General features: G+C 40.0%; 1 non-coding gene across 1 annotated transcript; it reads left to right on the plus strand.

Annotated features, from left to right (window-relative positions):
• The first annotated feature begins 6,082 nt into the window (after positions 1–6,082).
• LOC130042387 (U6 spliceosomal RNA) lies at positions 6,083–6,189 on the plus strand. Its single transcript, XR_008795224.1, has one exon. It is a non-coding gene; the product is annotated as a U6 spliceosomal RNA (small nuclear RNA).
• Positions 6,190–6,907: the final 718 nt, after the last annotated feature.

Below are 6,907 nucleotides of genomic sequence, written 5' to 3' on the forward strand. Positions count from 1 at the left end.
TGGAACATAGTAAACATTAATTTAAATATCTGGCAAATAAATCAACCAAAAAAAATGAAGGAAAAAAGTGTTTAGAGAAGCTCTCTGAAAATAAGAATTGTTAGTTGAACGCAGTTCTTTAGAAGAAACGTTTCTTATTTAAAAAAATGACCCATTTTCCCCATGTAGCTATGCTAAAGGATAGTAGAGGTCTAAGGGATGGTGCTCACTTCTCTTTGAAGATGCTTTTTCTCTATAGGATGTTAACTTCTCCTCTACTTGCAAGAAAAGTAACTTGGGGCTTAAGTCAGTGAATAGGGGTTAAAACATGTGCCTTACATGTGCTGATTCTGGTTCTATCTGGGCAAACATTATTGTTCCCTGAGCACTGCCAAGAGTGATACCAGAACAGAAAGCCAGGAGTAAACTGAATAACACAGGGTGTGGGATACCCCACACCCAAAATAGATGGTCCATTTCTCTCTCTGAGATTGGTTCCTGGCTATTTTCTCTCTATAAATGGCAGCATTCTCTTAATAAGATGGTTATTCCCTTTAAGATGATCATTTTCTCTCTACAAGATGGTTATATTTCTTCTCCGTAAATGGTTGCTCTCTCTTTCTATAAGATGATTACTTATTCTCTATAAGAAGGTAACTGTCCTTTAATTTGATGGTTATTTTCTATAAAAGACAGCAGATTTCTGTCTTTAAATTGAATGTCTGTAACATTGAGAAAACATCTTGCAAAATCACTACGGTTGACTTAGGGAAACAGATCTGATCTTATGAAAATTGCTTTTTTTTAATTAATAAAAATCATTCACAAAAATGGATTATAAAGATTCCAGGCATCCCTCTTTAAAATTGATAACATGTCCTTCCCAAGTATTAATAAAGTAATGATATAATTTTGATTTCTCAGAAGCATGAGAACTAACGATAGAGCTGTAACCTTTTTTTTGTTTGCACTGCATGATCGATGCTCTTTTGCGTTTATGGGGAGGGCTGCAGGGCAGGAGCCTTGTCTTTTGAAACAAATCACTATCTCCCTTTTCTGCTCTCCCGTGTGTGCTAACACATTCTGTCTTTATGTCAGTGTTTATTACTGCAGGACTGTTGTAGGCCCAGCAACCTCAACTTTGAGGCACCTCAAGACGCCCGGTTGCATTCAAACGGCCTATAAATAACTTTATTTTGCTTAAGGAATCACTTGTTCCAAGCACATTTTGTGGAAGATTGGAAATGGTCAGCTCTCTCTTCACTGCCTGAGATAGATCTGCCGGAGTGTTCTGAGAAGATATTTACTTTCCAACATTAAATTTTCATCCTCCTGGGAAGTACAGATTGATGGCCAAATATTTTTCAGTAAGTTCTTGAAAAATTTGGTTAAAAGTGCCTTTCATGATGAAAGAGTCTCGATAATTTGTTAGAATTGCACATGCTATTTGTCAAGCCAGAGTTCTGTGATCTGAGGGGGAAGCGAAAGATTCCACTATGAATCTATCAGCAGTGAAACTATCTATTATAGTCCCTTCATCCCGCAGACTGAATCCCAAGTGTGTGCGATCTTAAAACTTTTAAAAGGAAACTGCCATCAGCTGTTTATGGTTTACATGTTTTTAAGATTCCTTTTCTAAAACAGGTATCACCGGAGCCGAGGAGTATTAGGGAAATGCAGTGAGTAGTCTTGACTTGATCCCCTCTTTAGCTCGCTGGTACCTCTGATCTTTCTTGGATGCAGTGCATCCCAGCACTGCAAAGGGCTCTGCTGCCATCTATCGGCCATGCAGGTGTCAGGGAAGGGCGCGGGAGAGCCACATTTGGTTGGCAGAGGGGGTCAGACAATTCAGAAAATCGGGGGTTTCTGAAAAGACCTACTTTGTGTGGTAAACCATTTGAAGTTATTTATGAACGTTGTCTTTTAATATGAAAAAGATTGTGTAAATAAGTCACATCGACTAGAAAATTTACTAAATATGGGCATTTTAGAGCACTACAGATCAGTCATTTGCTAGGTGTTAGTTAATGCATGAACTGAATCTGCTTATGCATCCAAATATTGCTGTGTTGTGTTTATTATGTACAATTGAATGAGGTTAACTGGAATTCTTAGCAAATGAAACAGCACTCAAATAAGCTAAAACAATACTTCAGCAAATTGTCTAGGGAAAGATCATTTTTCAAATGCGGAAGCTGGGAAGATGACTCAAAGTGTTGAAACATGTTGGAGAATAGACTGACCCCCAAATCTGCATGGTCTCGAAATCCTAGCATGACCAGTTTCTCCGTTCCCAAGCACTGAGCCTGGAGTAGACCTCAGACCTCAAGACAAAATCATACAGATTTAAAACCATGTTTAACAAATTTTGTATTGTTACATAACAGGTAGAATCTCCTGCCCCTACTCCAGGCTGTCCTTACGGGGGCCCCTCCGAGGGGGGGGTGGTTTGAGTTTCCCTCCTTGCCCCAAGCAGAGCCCTGGGCAGCTGAAAACTTCCAGAACCCAACCACAGCTATGCTGAAGGCCATTCTCCACACTCTCAGATTAACCTCACATATGAAGGAAACATCAGAGGAACCCAGGTATGCGAGACCCATGACTGAGATCTCCAAGCCTGCTCGGATCAGAACGGAGCCTCCTCCACCCAGATCCCCCATTTTCCAGTAGGTTGGCAGTCACACCTACAAACTGCCCCCTGTCTTGTAATCTTAGCAACAGCCAAGATCCAGAGACTATAAAACAAAGCTCCCGGAAGTGCATGGCCACATTTGTGGCCGTGCAACCTCTTATAGTCTAGCACACCGATGTTCCTAAAGCTGTTTGGTTTTAACATGTGTTTGGTTTTAACATACTTGCTTGTATTCTCTTATATACATTCTCCGTCCCTCCTGGAGAGTCTGACAAGGTACTACCGAGAGTGTCCCACCCGTATGGCAGAGCCTGGTAAGCTCCTCTTGGTGCACTCAATATGCCAAAAACAGTAACGATGACGAGTCTCATTCCCCTGGCCCTGAAATAGCCTCTGATAAGGAACTGTTTGGAAGGATGAGTAAGTAGAGGCTGCCAAAATCTCAGGGCTGCGGCAAATGGACACATTACTGGTGCCCGCTCGAGCAAATCAATGAACAATGGGATGACAGTGATACAGTCATCTATAAACTAAAATGTGAAAGCCCTATGTGGAAGGCCATCCAGAAGCAGAGGCATCTCTCAGAGGGGATGGCAGAAGTGTAGAGGTTCGGCTAAACAGACTAAGGGTGAAACATTCATCCATCTGTTAACTTTTAGGCCACAAGTGTAGGAAAAATCCATTTTAAATGCTTTTCTCTTTCCCTTTCCTATTCAGATATGCCATGTGTTGAATGTTCAGTATGGCAGGGTGCTTGATGAAATAGAGCCCGAGAGTTGGCTTCCCCCAATGCCGAGGGCAGATTGCTCCTCAATTGTGTGGACAGATGCAGTTGCTATGGAGTAGGAAGAGCTTAGTAAAGCCTAATGACTTGACGTCTTTCTCTCTCGTGGACCTTTTGTTTTAACATGTGCAGCATGAGCTCACCAACCTGGATAAGCATTGCTCTATGCCTTGGGCTTCAGTCGCCACTGCTGCTCACTTCTTTCCACTCAATTCAAGTGTCGAATGCTGGAGGTGGAAGGAATATGGGGCAATGGGCAGGGGAACAGTACAGGGGGTCGACCTGTTGTCCGGATCCCAAGTCTCTGAAGTGTGACTCACTAGACTTTCTCCCTGAATTGTGTTCAAGCATGTGGGCAACTTACTGCAGCACAGAAGGACTGTCAGTACTGCACCTCTGAGCTCACCTTGGAGATGAAAAGAAGTTTCAGGGGTTGAGACAGAACATGGTTTCGGGAGACGCACAAGATTCGATACTGAAGGGACACAGACTTGAGATCATGCCTGTTCTGTCTTTTTCCCCCCTCACATTTAGAAGTGCATCTATCCTGCTAGTCTCCACAACATGCAGTGAGGAAACTGTCTCGATTATGTACAGATACATTTAATGGAAAGCTGACAAGTGTGCGTGGGGGCAGGAGGGATATTGGGTTTTCTGAAGAGCAGGACTGAAGGGGAAGCTTGACGGAGGTAGGGAAGGTGCGTCTGCATTTGTATCTCACACTGACAAAGCCACTCATTTTGTTTATGCTCCGTAATGATGGAAAAATACAGAGTCCAAGATGAAAATTGCATAATGTGTGAAATATAGACCAAGGGCAAATGGCACCCAGGCTTTATGCTGGTCATGGCTTTGTGGTGATGCAGAACTCCTGAATGTTACTAAAACAACATGTCCAACACTAACTGACTTGAGCATGTGAGGCTGACTGGGGCAGCAAAATCAGTCCTTAAATATTTAACTATTAATATTTAACTATTAATATTTAAGTCCTTAAATATTAACTATTTCCCCTTAAATAAAAAGTATATTGATTGTATTTTAGACATTCTTCTTTCTCCCCCTAGTCTAGTCTTCTACTTGACTTCTCATCCTTACTTCTTTCCAAGAGTGCTTTCTTATACAGCTTTCTTATACAGCTGGTGCTTCTTTCTGCTTCCTATTGCATAGACGGGGCATTTTGTTTCAAACAAAGTATAGTAAGTTCACGATCTCATTCATGTTTGCATCTATATGAGCAGAATAGCCTCAGCAATGATGAAATGGGGTATCTAAGTTTCTACTTTGTATAAACATGAAATCGACTATGATAAATTGAAACATTTTTATGGCGCCATATACTTTAGGAGATTAGAAATAAGGTGTTGTGTTCTTCCTGACATATCTTTGGTTTGTGCCGTGCCCGGCACAGAATGTAGCATCTATCAAAAGCCCTTGTTTTCATCTTTAGGACAATAAGAATTTTCACAGCACTCCCCAGTCCCTCCCCGCTGACCCCTGTTCATTCCTCTTCAAATAAAATCCTCGTTCTTCTCATTTACTCTCTCCAACCTTGGTCCTCTCATGATTAGCTTTGGATTGTAACAGAGGGCATGGCTGCCAGGCTAAAAGGATACCAACAAGAAAGAGGTGCTCCAAGTTAAGCAAATTGGAAACAAAATAGGTACCATTTGAAGTTGATTCGGTATCCCTTTGGGATGGTAGCGGATCATAGATGTACTACCAGATGTGTACACGTGAGTCTGCCTTGAGAAACCATTTTCCAGTTCTGAGCCCAAGCATGAGACCACAGACTACCATATCAACCCAACAAGAATCGTCCTCTAGTGTTTGCCCTGCCACACTTGGTGCGAACTCATCATAACAACAGTTACACCAAACAATCATCATTTCTACTCATACAACACAAAGGTGAAACTTAACCATGTCTGTTCATGGGGAGCGATTAAGTGATGCTGGAATTTCACACTATGCCCACATTTCTGTTGCTACTCTGATTTGAAGAGTTAGAAAAGATTCACCTTATAAATTCATCTTCATTAGGCACATTGTCGAGTAGATTTATACCTCTCAGTCTATATCTATTATAAATGGATAAGGAAGGGAACTAGACAGATGGCATTTCTTACTATGGAGGCTCTTACCTGAAGATGCTAATGGAACTTCAGGGTCCATTTTTTGTGTGGGCATGGTAAGTGTCACCCTTTTGTTGGATGGAGACTGATTATAAAGACGACAGATAGTTTGAGGTCAACTAGTAGTGTTAGGAGCTTGTTCATCGTTGTTGTACTGTTAGGTTATAATTATATTCCTTTTTAAGAATTTGGATGTGAAATGTGGTATTTATACCTCAAAAATCTATAAGGTAGAAAAGTTTTAAACGTGACATCTGATTGCATCAGAGAGATAGTACAGAGATAGTAAACAAAGTGCTTGCCTTGCATGTGGCTGTTCTGAACCTTATCCTTGGCACCACAGTACCCTGGGTAATTCAAGGTTAAATCTCTGAGAGCAGACCCAAGAGAATGCTTTAGTGTTAATGGGTCCAAAACCAAACAAACAAAAAAGAAAAGAAATCTGACTAGTGTGGTTCCATTACTATCTTTTGCATTTTATCCACTATTAATATCTAACATAAAGTGATTGTAACCAATAAGGCTTAAAACATTTGAAAGTGGATGAAGGTAGTGCTCGCTTTGACAGCACATATACTAAAATTGGAACGATACAGAGAAGATTAGCATGGACCCTGTGCAAGGATGACACGCAAATTCTTGAAGCGTTCCATATTTTTATGGGTACTTGATCATTGTATAACTGAAACCCAAGCACAAAAATTTGTTAGTCTACAACTGTACCTCATGGGGTTTCACTAATAAAAATTAAAAAAAAAGAAAACGGATGAAGGTCTTTGAAATCTATTTTCTATTATTTCAATTATAAGCACATTAAGGCAAATAATATAATAACCTTTGTGTCTTTAATATATTCTTTGAAGAAATATTTAAACAAGACATGCCTAAATATGTCTATATTTCTTTCAAAGAAATGATGTGGTAATAATTTTGGAACTGTTTGAGAGACTTTTAGCTAAGTATACACAAATCTAGCCTCCCACCCAAATAACCGCCATAATAATCACTTGATTTAATATTATTACCAAGTTTTAATGTTTGGGCATCTTAGCTATAATGAAATTAGAACATTTAAATTAAATTAGAACATTTCTAGAAAACTTTGCCAACCTAAGGGTCCCTTTTAAGATACTGTCAAAAACAATTTGTCCAAGTAGGGATAAAAAATCAACCTTGGATTCAGTCCAAGATTGGCATAAAATTTTAGCCCTTGCATTTATGAGTTGAATGATCTTCATCAAGTTTAAAATCCTCAAACCTCAGCTTTCTCATTGCTATGATTCTCCTGAGAATTAACTATAATTGATAACACCTGAAGTATGCAGAGGGTCAGTGATTGGAAACTATGATCATTTTTAATTCAGTGACTCTGTTTGT

The sequence above is a fragment of the Sorex fumeus genome, unplaced genomic scaffold, assembly GCF_029834395.1.
Source record: "Sorex fumeus unplaced genomic scaffold, SorFum_2.1 ptg000099l, whole genome shotgun sequence".
Taxonomy (NCBI): Eukaryota; Metazoa; Chordata; class Mammalia; order Eulipotyphla; family Soricidae; genus Sorex; species Sorex fumeus.